Source organism: Symphalangus syndactylus, chromosome 2 (assembly GCF_028878055.3).
Source record: "Symphalangus syndactylus isolate Jambi chromosome 2, NHGRI_mSymSyn1-v2.1_pri, whole genome shotgun sequence".
Taxonomy (NCBI): Eukaryota; Metazoa; Chordata; class Mammalia; order Primates; family Hylobatidae; genus Symphalangus; species Symphalangus syndactylus.
In genome coordinates this window covers 18085022-18097962 of record NC_072424.2, presented here as the reverse complement: position 1 = coordinate 18097962, position 12941 = coordinate 18085022, and the positions used below count along the sequence as shown (strand labels likewise).

Below are 12941 nucleotides of genomic sequence, written 5' to 3'. Positions count from 1 at the left end.
CCTCTTCTCTGACTTGCCTGTTCATTTATAATGCACATTTTTCCATGAAAGTTTTCCTACTTTTTTTTCTTGATTTGCAATTCTTTCCACGTTTTAAATATTCAATCCCTTGTTGGATGTATGTATTGCAGATATCTTCCCCTCGTCTCTAAATTGCATTTCTTTTCCATTCCTGGCTTACTGAGTTATTTTCTATGAATGAAGCCTGAATTTTCTTGAATGGTTTTTCTTTATTCATTGGTGGATTAGTCTCTTGCGGCCGCTGGAACAAATTGCCACAAACTGGATAACTTAAAATAACAGAAAGTTATTCTCTCACATTCCTGGAGACCAAGGTCTAAAATCCAGGTGTCAGCAGGACTGGTTCCTTGTGGAGGCTCTGAGCAAGAATCCATTCCATGCTGCTCTTCTAGGTTCTGGGGGCTGCAGGCAATGCTTGGTGCTCCCTAGCCTGTAGCCGCGTCCCTCCAGTCACGGAATCTGTCTTCACAACACCTTCTCCTCTGTCTTCCATGTGTGCCTCTTATAAGGACACTTGTCACTGAAATTCAGGCCTATCTACATAATCCAGGATGATTCCCTCATCTCAAGATCCTTAATTATATACACAATGATACTTTCTCCAAATACGTTAACATTCACAGTTTCAGGGATTAAGATGAGGGTGTATATTTTTTGGGGGTGCCAACATGCAGCCCACTGTAACTGAGATAAGACTATCATTTTCTCCTTTCATCTGTTATTGTAGTAGGTTATATTTAAAGATATTCTAATGTTGACCCATTTTTGCACTCCTAGGATAAATTCTAGTTGGCCCTAATTTTTTTTTTAACCCATCTCAATGCAACCTGAAGGCCCTAATATTTTAATTAAGTGTGTGTGTGTGTGTGTGTGTGTGTGTGTGTGTGTGTATGCGATAGAGCCAAATTCAGTTTCTTTCTTTCTTCCTTTCCTTCCTTTCTTTCTCTCTCTCTCTCTTCCTTCCTTCTTTTATTTTATTTCTTTTCTTTCTCTTTCTTTCTTTCCCTCAATTTTTTTTTTTTTTTTTTGACAGAGTCTAGCTTTGTTGCCCAGGCTGGAGTGCAGTGGTGTGATCTCTGCTTACTGCAACCTCCGCCTCCCGGGTTCAAGCGACTCTCCTGCCTCAGCCTCCCAAGTAGCTGGGATTACAGGTGCACATTACTGTGCCCAGCTACTTTTTTTTTGTATTTTTAGTAGAGATGGGGTTTCACCATGTTGGCCAGACTGGTCTTGAACTCCTGACCTCAAGTGATCCACCCTCCTCAGCTTCCCAAAGTGCTGAGATTACAGATGTGAGCCAAATTCAATTTCTTTATATTAATATTTAACATTTTTACATTTGTGTTCATAAATGAGATTAAATTACAGTTTATTTTCTTGCCTGGTTTGGATTCAAAAGTCTCAGAAAATGAGGCCTTCCCTCTTTTCTACTCTCTGGAATAGTTTGTAGAAGATTAAAAAAAAACTTACCTCTCTAAATGTGCTTTACGTTCCTCGGGCTCAGTTTCATCACAGGTCGAGTGAGGATATTGCTGCCATCAACTTTTTGAATTGTTGAAATTTTGTGAGATGAGCCATGGTAAAGGACTTGGCACACAGTGAGTGCTCAGTAAGGTTGGCCGTTGTTACTAACTTTGACACCTGTTTTGAAGAGCCCTTAACTTTACAGTTGCTGGCACTTCCTGAAACTGTCCTCTTTTGAGATTTCTCTGAACTACTTCAAAGCCTCACAGTGAGAAGCATCTGGTGTAGAGGAGTGAACATTCTGAACGAGAATCTCAGACAATCTGGCATGGTCATTTATTGCCTGGGTAATATTGATCAAAATACTTATCCGCTCCTTTTTTGTTTTAGAAAAGAAAGAAATTCTCTTCTGTTTCTTGTGCAGGGACAGCATGAGTTTTTGTTTGTTTGTTTGTTTTTTGTCTGTTTCTTAAGTTCCAGAGAGATTCTCTTCTGCAAAAAGAAAAAATAAAACCCTCAAAATCCCCAAAACATACTATGAGGAGTTGCTGCTCTCTGTGTCTCAGCTAATCCTCTCCCTACCTGAAGAAAGAGATGAGTCAGTTTGTCCCCATCTACTCAGTTCCATCCACTCAAGCAAAGAACTTACCTTATCTCAAGGGGACAAAAATAATTTGTTCATTAATGTGCCAAGCAGATTTCATTTGTCTTTTAAGTGTGTCCAAGTTGATTAGGAACAATATTCAACATAATAAGGGGCACCATTTATTGAGATCTTATTTTATTCAAGACACCTTGCTGAAGTCACTACATGCATCCCACCAGCGTGTTGTGAGTCTGCCAGTATTTAGTTATATTCATTTTATAGATGAGGACACCAACACTCGGAGAGGTGAAATAATATGCCCAAGGTCACAGATGTATGGATATTTATTTAATCCTTAAACTTATTCCCTTAATCTGACCAAGCCACAGATTTGCCAGAGATTAGCTGATGGAAATCCCAGAAGGTCTCATTCAGATAAGAAGAGACTGGGATCCCGAGTATCTCTGAGCAGCCAATGTGAGCTGGAGTTGGCCCAGGTGGTGGCTGGAACATCATGGGACCTGCTGCATGAAGGGACCACTGTTTGGTCACTGTTTGATCACAATTTGCTATGCACCATTTGCCATGCAGAGCATTCTCATGTATGTTAACTCACTTGATCTTCACATCCATGCTAACGAAGTATAAACACCTGAGCTTATCTAGAAGGATCCAAAGCACAGTTCAGGCTATTTGTCCCAAGTAGTCATTGCCTGACTTAAAAAATGGGGAGGGGCAATAAAACCATTAGCATCTGTTAGTAAACATGACTGCACTTAACTAACTGCACTTAACTTTGTCAGAGGTTTGACACATAAAATATGACCATGACTGTGCTGTCTGCTCCAAAGGTCAACAGACCCTCCCCTGGGATTCTCCAAAGCTACAAGGAATGATTAATGAGCCTCATTAGCCAGGGTAATTGGGTGTTAGGAGAGCTACAGCTTTTGCCCTGATGGGAGTAACAGATGCCAACCCAGACATGCTGCTCAGCCCTGTTATTAATGAGGCTCACATAAGTTTTAAGGTACTTTCAAAAACTCCAACCTTGCTCTGCTTTGGGTTGGTTAAAGAAGAAATGAAAACAAATCGGATTGTCAGTTTGGGTAGCTTTTAACAGCTGGTGTAAAGGACTCAGAAGTCATTATCTCAGTCATAGAAGCCTTTTCCATTCCATTTCTTAACAATAGTAATGAGGAAAATAAATGTGAAAAGAATGTCTCAGTAATGATGTATGCCATCTCAAAGCCATTTTATCACAGAATGCCAGGATGTTCGAGAAGATGACAGCATTGCTTGTGGGAGGCCATTCTTCAAGGAACTGGTGACATTAATTGCCATTAATTGGTGACATTAATTGCTATTTGTTTAAAACAGCACCTTGCATTTAATCTAATTTCTGGAGCCATTTCTTTGGCCTTTTGGAGTGGCCCACACATAATTTCTTTGTGATCAGTGCTATAATCACACCATTGTTTCATCAAAGATGGCTTCATAAGTGTTTGTTGAGTGAATCTAAGCTTCTGGCGGTAGTAGACCACATTGACTTGGTTCTGTGTTAAATTTCTGAAATAGAAAATGAGCCTAGATTGCTGTTTGTGTCCAAGATGGGAGCCGGTACTACCTTTGATACAAAGATGCAGAAGATGTGTTTCCTGCCCTTCAAAAAGCTGACCATCCAGCATATATCAGGATGAAAGGCAGGCTTCTTATCATATGCCACTGGTGTTTGGTTGACTGGTTGGTCATGGCTGCCTGGAGTGCTGTGTGGAGAAAATTCTGAGACTTCATTTAGGTTAGTGGGAAAAAAACACTGTGGTCAAAGAAAACATCTATCATGGATGAGTTGGGTAGGAAGAGGGCGCAATGCTACATGTTTTCCATCCCTATTTCAAAGAGCATAAATAAACATTGTATCACAAGTGCCAAGGAGCACAGGAAAGATAGAAATAATACTTGGTGGTTGTTCACATGAGGGTGAAAATACCTTCCCCTCCAGGGCCAGTGGTTGTTCTGTCCACTGTGGACAGACCCTGTGGGTGCCTTATGGGGGAGGAGGCTTGTGTCACACACAGCTTGGCACCTGTGATGGCAGCTGGTCTATGGAGATGCTGCTGACAGTCTGGCAAAACTGCTTTTGTAACTGACCACAAATCCAGTTTGGGGTTGATAAACCCCAAAGACTCCCTGGTCTTTGGAAACATTATAGAGTTTATTACATAGAAGAGCTTGACTTTTAGATCAGATGAAGGGGTTTTGTTTCTTATGCCCATAATGCAGCTTTAAGAAGCCTCCAGGTTTGTGGATGGGGCTGGGTTAGAGACCTCTCACAGCAACAAGCTTACCACACCACCCAGCACGTGGAATTCAGCATGAGACTGACTTAAACCATACAGCGATTCATTTTTGCAATGACACAAAATTTACATATGTGCTGAAATTAAGTGGCCTCTTGCTGGGTTTTTGAGTTTCTTCTCTCTCTCCCTTCTTTGTTGGAGCCCTGGGTATGTGTTTACTTTGCTATTGAGTAACCCAGTTCTGTGCTTTATGGTCATCTAGAGCCTGTGCCCATATTCACTCCAGGCTTTACTGGCTCCAGGTCTGGTCTCTGAAAAATAGGCTTTAAAGAAACTCGTACTGATGCCATTCCCAGTGGCTTATTTGCTTTGCCCTCATAGGCAGTAAAGAGATCATTAGCAGAACTGACAGAGCAGGCAGGATCAGAGGAAATGCTCAGTATCTGGAAGGAGCTATAATTCTTCTGACACCTCTGCTTTCAGGAGCATGGAGCCTGCTAGAGAGGGGCATCTCCTAACAGTCCAGTGGGCTTCTTGGTGCTGCCCCCACCCAGGATTAAAGCCATCTCAAGTTCTCATAAGGCCCTAAGCAGCCAGCCTGCTAGATTGAAACTAGGCATTGGGAAATACCCTGGCTCTAAAGAATCCTGGTTATAACACTCTGAAAAAGACAAATCTGTCCCCCTGTATATCAACAAATCTAAGGATCCCCATCTGCCCCCACATCCTTCAATAAAGAGGTTATTAGCAGCCAGTACTTCTGACATCCATTGCATGGAGGAACACAGTGTTTGCCATGTCGAGTGAACACCCATCTGGGTGAGGAGAGGCTAGCAGGGTTGGATGGAGATTTCCTCCCTACCTCTGACTTGCTTTCCCAGTCAGTGTCTAAAGGCATGTCTCAGCTTTGCTATTCATTGGTTAGTCTTATGGTAGAGATGCTCATTTGGACCATCAGACCCAACACATTTCTTGCCTGTGTGTTCTGCCCTGGACTAGACATTAAACATTTGAACACAGCATCTGCCTTCACTGGGACTCAGTCCATTAAGGGAGAAAGACACACAGACATTTATGACCCAGTGCCATAAGGGCTGCCTTAGTGGAGTCACCCTTTACTCCTCTCTTTCTCTCATATTTCATCATTGTCCTGTTGGCTTCTAACCAAGGTGGTGAATCTGACCACCTCTGCTCAAAATCCACTGTTGTCTCTCAATTCACTTTAGAATGTCCAACCAGGCTCCACATGCCTGCTCCCTGAAGTCTCTTCCAAATGCCATGTCCTGCTCACGCACTCTGCTCCAGCCAAACTTGTCTCCTGTCTTAAGCCTATCTGAAACGCTTGGGACCGGAGGTGTTTGGGATTTGGGATTTTTTGGGGGGAATATTTGCATTATACTTACCAGCTAAGCATCCCAAACCCAAAATCCAAAATAGTCTAATGAGAATTTCCTTTGAGCATCATGTTGTTACTCAAAAAGCTTTGGATTTGGGGGGACCTCAGATTTGGGGTTTTCAGATTTGGGAGGCTCAACCTGTATCTGTTCCTCAGCCAGGAATATTTGTCCTCTACAAATGGGTAACTCCCTGTTTCAACTTTGTGTACAGATGTCCCCTACTCTGTGAGGTCTACCTGACCCCCTATTTTACTTTTTAAACTTATTTTTATTGAAGTATATATATATATATATGTAATTTACCATCTTTACCATTTTTAAGTGTACAGTTCAGTGGCAGTAAATACATTTATATTCTCCCTTTTCCCCCTCATTCTCCCTTTCCTCCTTCCTTCCCAGCCTTCGGTAACTGACCCCCTATTTTAAATGGGAAGCTGCCTTCCCACCCTTGTACTCTGTGTACATCTTTTTTCTGCTTTATTTTTTGCCCCTGGAGTTTCTCATTGTCCAGTAGACTGACATACATTATTTTATTGTACTTTGCTTTTTGAGCTTCACAGATATTGGAATTTGTACAAATGGAATGTTTGTGGCAACCCTGCTTTAAACAAGTCTATCGGTGGCATTTTTTCCAATAACGTGTTTGCTTTGTGTCTCTGTGTCACATTTTGGTAATTCTCACCGTATTTCAAACTTCATTATTATTATTTCTTTCAATTATTATATTTGTTACAGTGATCTGCCATTGGTGATGTTTGCTACTATTGCAGTTGAAAACAAACGGTGTTCATAGATGGCAAACTTAATTGATACATGTTGTGTGAGTTCTAACTGTTCCATAGACCAGCTGTTCCTCCACTTCTCTTCTTCTCCCTATTCCCTGAAACACAACAGTATTGAAATGAGGCCAATTAATTACCCTACAATATCCTCTGAGTGTTCAAGTGACAGGAAGAGTCCCGCCTCTCTCACTTTAAATCAAAAGCTAGAAATTATTAAGCGTAGTGAGGAAGGTGTGTTGAAAGCTGATATAGGTCAAAAACTAGGCCTCTTGTACCAGTTAGTCAAGTCGTAAATGCAAAGGAAAAATTCTTGAAGGAAATTTAAAAAGTGCTCCTCCAGCGAACACATAAATGATGAGAAAGCAAAACAGCCTTATTGCTGATATGGACAAAGTTTGAGTGGTTTGGAGAGAAGATCAAATCAGCCACAATATTCTTTTAAGCCAAAGTCTAATCTAGAGCAAGGCCCTAACTCTCTTCAATTCTATGAAAGCTAAGAGAGGTAAAGAAGCTGCAGAAGAAAACTTGGAAGCTAGCAGAGGCTGGTTCATGAAGTTTTAGGAAAGAAGCTTTCTCTATAACATAATAGAGCAAGGTGAAGCAGGAAGTGCTGATGTAGAAGCTGCAGCAAGTTATCCAGATGATTTAGCTAAGATTACTGATGGAGGTGGCTACATCCAACAGATTTTTGAGGTAGACAAAATACCCTTCTGTTGAAAGGAGATGCCATCTAGAACTGTCATAGCTAGAGAGCAAAAGTGAATGCTTGACTTCAAAGCGAAAAAGGACAGGCTAGCTCTCTTATTAGAGGCTAACACATCTGGTGAGTTTAAGTTGAGGCCAATGCTCATTTTCCATTTTGAAAATCCTAGGGCCTTTATGAATGATGCTAAATCTACTCTGTCCATGTTCTGTAAATGGAAAAACAAAGCCTGGATGACAGCATACCTGTTTACAGCAGGATTTACTGAAAATCTTAAGCCTACTGTTGAGACCTTTTGCTCAGAAAGAAGATTCCTTTAAAAATATTACTGCTCATTGACAATGTACCCAGTCATGCAAGAGCTCTGATGGATGTAGACAAGGAGATAAATGTTGTTTTCATGCCTGTGATTACAACATCCATTATGCAGCCCATGGATCGAAGATTCATTTTGACTTTCAAGTCTTATTATTTGCAAAATACATTTTTAAGGCTATAGACGCCATAGGTAGTGATTCCCCTGATGGATCTGGAAGGTCAGTTGAAAACCTTTTGGAAGGGATCACTATTCTAGATGCCATGAACAACATTTGTGATTCGTGGGAGGAGGTCAAAATATCAACATTACCAAGAGTTTGGAAAAAGTTGATTCCAACCCTCATGGATGACTTGGAGGGGTCCAAGGCCTCAGTGGAGGAAGTCATTGTAGATGTAGTGGAAATAGCAAGAGAACTAGAATTAGATGTGGAACCTAAATATGCGACTGAATTGCTGCAATCTCGTAATAAAACTTGAATGAATGAGGAGTTGCTTTTTATGGTTGAGCAAGGAAAAGTAGTTTCTTGAGATGGAATCTACTCCTGGTGAAGACAGTGTGAACATTTTTGAAATTACAACAAACGGATTTAGAATAATCCAACTTAGTTGCTAAAGCAGCAGGGTTTGAAAGGATTGACTTCTAATTTTGAAAAAAGTTATACTGTGGGTCAAATGTGATCAAACAGTATCACATGTTACAGAGATATCTTTCATAAAAGGAAGATTTAACCAATGTGGTAGACTTCATTGTTGTCTTATTTTAAGAAATTGCCACAGCCACCCCAAACTTAAGCAACCACTATCCTGATCAGTCAGTAGCCATCAACATTTAGGCAAGACCTTCCACCAGAAAAAAGATTATAACTTGCTGAAGGATCAGATCATTGTTAGCACCTTTTAGTAATAAAGTATTTTAATGTGTGTGCATTTTTTTAGACATAATACTATTGCATACTTAATAGACTACAGTATGGTATAAACATAATTTCTTTCTTTCTTTTTTTTTTTTTTTTTTTTTGAGGTGGAGTCTTGCTCTGTCACCCAGGCTGGAGTGCAGTGGCGTGATCTCGGCTCACTGCAAGCTCCACTTCCCGGGTTCATGCCATTCACCTGCCTCAGCCTCCTGAGTAGCTGGGACTACAGGTGCCCACCACCACGCCCAGCCAATTTTTTGTATTTTTAGTAGAGACGGGGTTTCACTGTGTTAGCCAGGATGGTCTCCATCTCCTGACCTCGTGATCCGCCCGCCTTGGCCTCCCAAAGTGCTGGGATTACAGGCGTGAGCCACCGCACCCGGCCGGTATAAACATAATTTCTATATGCACTGGGAAACCAAAAAAATTATGACTTATTTTATTGCAACATTTGCTTTATTGCAGTAGTCTGAACTGAACCCAAAATATCTCTGAGGTATACCTGTAGTATATTTCACTTATGTGTTGTTCGTTGGCTGTTCTCTCCAGTTGAAATGTAACCTCCACATGGCAGGAATTTTTACCTGCCAATTTATGAATATATCTAGGACCTACAGTGTTACCTGGTTTATGGAAGGCCCTCAGTGAATATTTGCTTGGTGAATGAATGTCTGCGTGAATAAATGCCCGAATGAATGAATGTATCAGTGCACAGAGCAGAAAGCAGAAAGTGACTATCCTAAGGGGGTAGTGTAAATGTCTGAAAGGTTTCAACCATGAGGAGGCTACTTCTGGGCTGGGAGTTTTCCAGATGGAGGGTGAGGAAGGAGAAGAATTGGGTGGCTTTTCAGGTAGAGGGAACGGCAGTTATAAAGTCACTGGGGCCTGGAAGAGTTAATTTAACACTTATTATAACACACTTATTATAACAATTTCATGCCATCGAGGTATGCCTGTTCCCAGACTGTTTATCCTTGTAGATAATACGTCATGTTCTTATAAAATGGTCTGAAGTTTTGTAGGTGTGGCAAAATCTGAGTCACAATTATTTTGGTTTGCAATAGTGCCCTGAAAACCAAATTCCTCTCAGAAGATTGAAACTTGAAATCTGAAACTGTGGGAATATTCTCACCCATTCCTAACAGATTCCTAAGATGTTCAAAAGTGTAAATCTATAAAGCTGTGTAGCTAGAAATTCAGAGACTCACATTTATTGATATTGATTCTATCTCACAAGGAAAGGTAATGAAAATGTCATTGGAGGTAGCTGGTTGGTGATCTCTCCACCCTTAACCATGATGTCTTTCAGAGAATAAAAGCTGGCCAAGTTTGACAGCTTCCATTCTGCATCTCAGAGAACTGTAATAAGATGACCCATGAAATGCTGGCTTGATCTTTCACTCGTGGGAATTCAAATATTTGAAGTAATACTCTCCTAATTTCAATGAGCTTATAAAGAAGGCTGAATAAAGAATCAAAAATTCTGTATCTGAAATGTAAAAAACAACAATAGCAAAATGCTACAGCAAAGACATGGTGTAGCATAGTAGAAAAAGCACTAGATGGCCGGGCATGGTGGCTCATGCCTGTAGTCCCAGCACTTTGGGAGGCCAAGGTGGGTGAATCATGAGGTCAGGAGTTCTAGACCAGCCTGGCCAACACAGTGAAATCCTGTCTCTACTAAAAATACAAAAAAATAGCTGGATGTGGTGGTGTGCACCTGTAATCCTAGCTACTCGGGAGGCTGAGGCAGGAGAATTGCTTGAACCCATGAGGCGGAGGTTGCAGTGAGCAGAGATCGCACTACTGCACTAAAGCCTAGTAACAGAGCGAGACTCTGTCTTGGAAGAAAAGAAAAAAAAAAGGCACTAAATTTTAAGTTTGAAGGCTCCATCCATGTGACCTTGACCAAATTGCTGTATGTTTCTGAGCCCAGATTGCCTCAGTTATAAATGATAGGTTTGTTATATGAATAAGGCCCAACACAGGCCTCAACAATTGTTAGTAATGTAGGAATCTGGAAGTTATAATTCAGGCAGACATGCATGAACATTGTATAAGTAAAAAGGAAGTTAAATCTAGAAAATGTGAGTCAAAAGGATGGAAATGTAAAGATTACGGGAAGAGATGACAGTGACTAGAGAATACATTTTATATTTTCTAATGTTATTGATGAAGTTGGTATTCATTACAACACCACCGGTTCACTTGGGATTGAAAAGGGATGCCATCTGTCTTGCCGGGGAATCAAGTCATAACTCATTACTGTTAGAATGAGATCATTAAGATGACACATTGCCAACATAAGGAACACTGTCACAAATCTCTGGAAAAATAAGCAGTTTAGGAAGGGAGCCTCCGTTGATAGGAATGGTTGAGTGGTTATAATATTGTGGCACAACCTTTATCCCAAACCCCGCACCAGACATTGGCTGAAGAAAATAAGAAGGGGAAAAGTTGTATCTAAGGGAAAAGACAGAAACACTTTACCTTAACTGACCTGTTATTTACAACCTATGTGCTAGACAACTTGTCATCATCTTTGGCTAAACTTTTTTCTGTGTTTGAGGAATTCCTTACTTTCTGAGGTTTGGGAGGAGGCAGAATCTCCTGGGAGGGGATGACAGAGCCAGGTCCTCCATCTTGAGGACCCTAACAGCAGAGAATAATCTCTGGCCTCATCCAGTTCTTTGTTGCCTAGGCAGAACTTGAACTCCTTAGCTCAAGCAATCCTCCTGCCTCAGCCTCTGCAGTAGCTGGCACTACAAGTGCATACTACCACCCCTGGCTATTTTGTTTCATTTTTTTTTGTTGTTAACATTTCAAATTGACGCATAAGTGCGCATATTTGTGGGGTACATAGTGATGTTTTCATATACACAATGTATAGTGATCAAGGGTAATGAGCATTGGGTTTTGATTGAATGTAACTTCCAAGAGAGTGAGTGGCAGGATTTGAGCACAAAATGAAGTAGAGCATGCAAATGAAAGTGCTTTGCAAATTGTAGAGTGCTAGAAAAAATGTTGATTCTTTTTAATTTTCTCCCTTCCAGAGTTATTTACAGACTAAATGAGACAGTGTATATCTAACATTGCTTTGTGGATGCTATCAAGTGCTGGCAAATGTGTGGGAGAATGAATGGAAAACTTCATCAATTTCTAGGATAGTAAATTGGTGCTGCTATTTTGGAGAGCAATTTGTCACCCTTCAGGGGAAACTGAATATGCACATCCTCTAAGACCCAGCAGTTTCACTTCAAAGAAAATTTCTTATATGCACAGAGACTTGTACAAGGATATTTATCACAACGTTGTTTGTAATAACAAAGGGCTGGAAATAAACCAAATGGCCAATGATAAGAATTGATAAATGTGGTAAATGCCTAAAATAGAATGTCACACAGCAGTTAAAAAATCATTTATCCACTAATTAAGCAAAGGACAAAAAGCCTCAACAGAAAAAAAAAAGATAAAAGACTTGAATAGTCACTTTGCCAAACATTCAACACACGTACAAAAACATGGGCAAGTTCATTGGTTGTCAAGGAAGTTCGAATTAAAGCCACATTTTGCAGGTACAACACTGGCACAAGTTTAAGTCTGATGATACCAAGTCTTGGAGAAGGTTGAAGCTACTGGAAAACCTGCCCTCTGCTGGTGGGAGTTCAAATTGCTGCAAGCTCTTTGGACAATAATTTGGCATCATCTAGTGAAGCTGAAGATATGTGTGCTTGAGACTCAGAAATTCCCCTTTGTGACATCAGGATGCTCCTGCACATATGCTTAAGAACATTCATGCCAGCTTTGTTTATATAACAAAAACCTGGAAACAACCCAAATGTCTGAGGATGGGAAATGGATAAATAATGGTGCATAGTTATGAAAATGAATACACAACAGCTACAAGCATCTACTGGAATGAATCTCACGTGCATTATGTTGTAGAAGAATATGTATAATTCCGTTTATGTAAAGTTTAAAAACATGTACAACTAAATGATATGTTATTGATGAGTATATGACATATATGATAAAGGCAAAGAATAAATAAAGTAAGGAAAAGTAAGACAATAAGAGTTTGGGATACTGGTTACCTATTGTGGGGAAGGATGGTGGGGACAGGTGGGACACCTTGGGGATTATCTGATACTGGCAGTCTAACAGGTGATAGGTCACCAGATGTTCTTATTAACTTCAATACTCTATATATCCTAACGCTGATAAATCTCAAGTATGTAATATTGAATGAAAAAAATCAAAAGTCAAATAGTACAGTCCTATTTGTGAAGAAAAAGTAACCCACGTGAATAAAGTATTGTTAGGGATGCCTCTTTATGTAAATAAAGTCGTGCAGGGCAGCTACATGTTAACTTCATTGGCGTGTGCACATACAGTGGAATGATAATGGGATTAGGGACTGAGTGAAGGGGAGGGCAGTACATAACGTTTCAAAATAGTA

The 12941-nt window shown here is 40.4% G+C and overlaps 1 long non-coding RNA gene across 1 annotated transcript in view; it reads left to right on the top strand.

Moving 5' to 3' along the window:
• The window catches only part of LOC129465280 (uncharacterized), an 80159-nt gene extending 67520 nt beyond the window's left edge, over window positions 1–12639 (top strand). The window contains exon 3 of the long non-coding RNA XR_008651924.2: window positions 11536–12639. This is a non-coding gene — a long non-coding RNA (uncharacterized lncRNA). The remainder of the gene's footprint in view (window positions 1–11535) is intronic.
• Window positions 12640–12941: the final 302 nt, after the last annotated feature.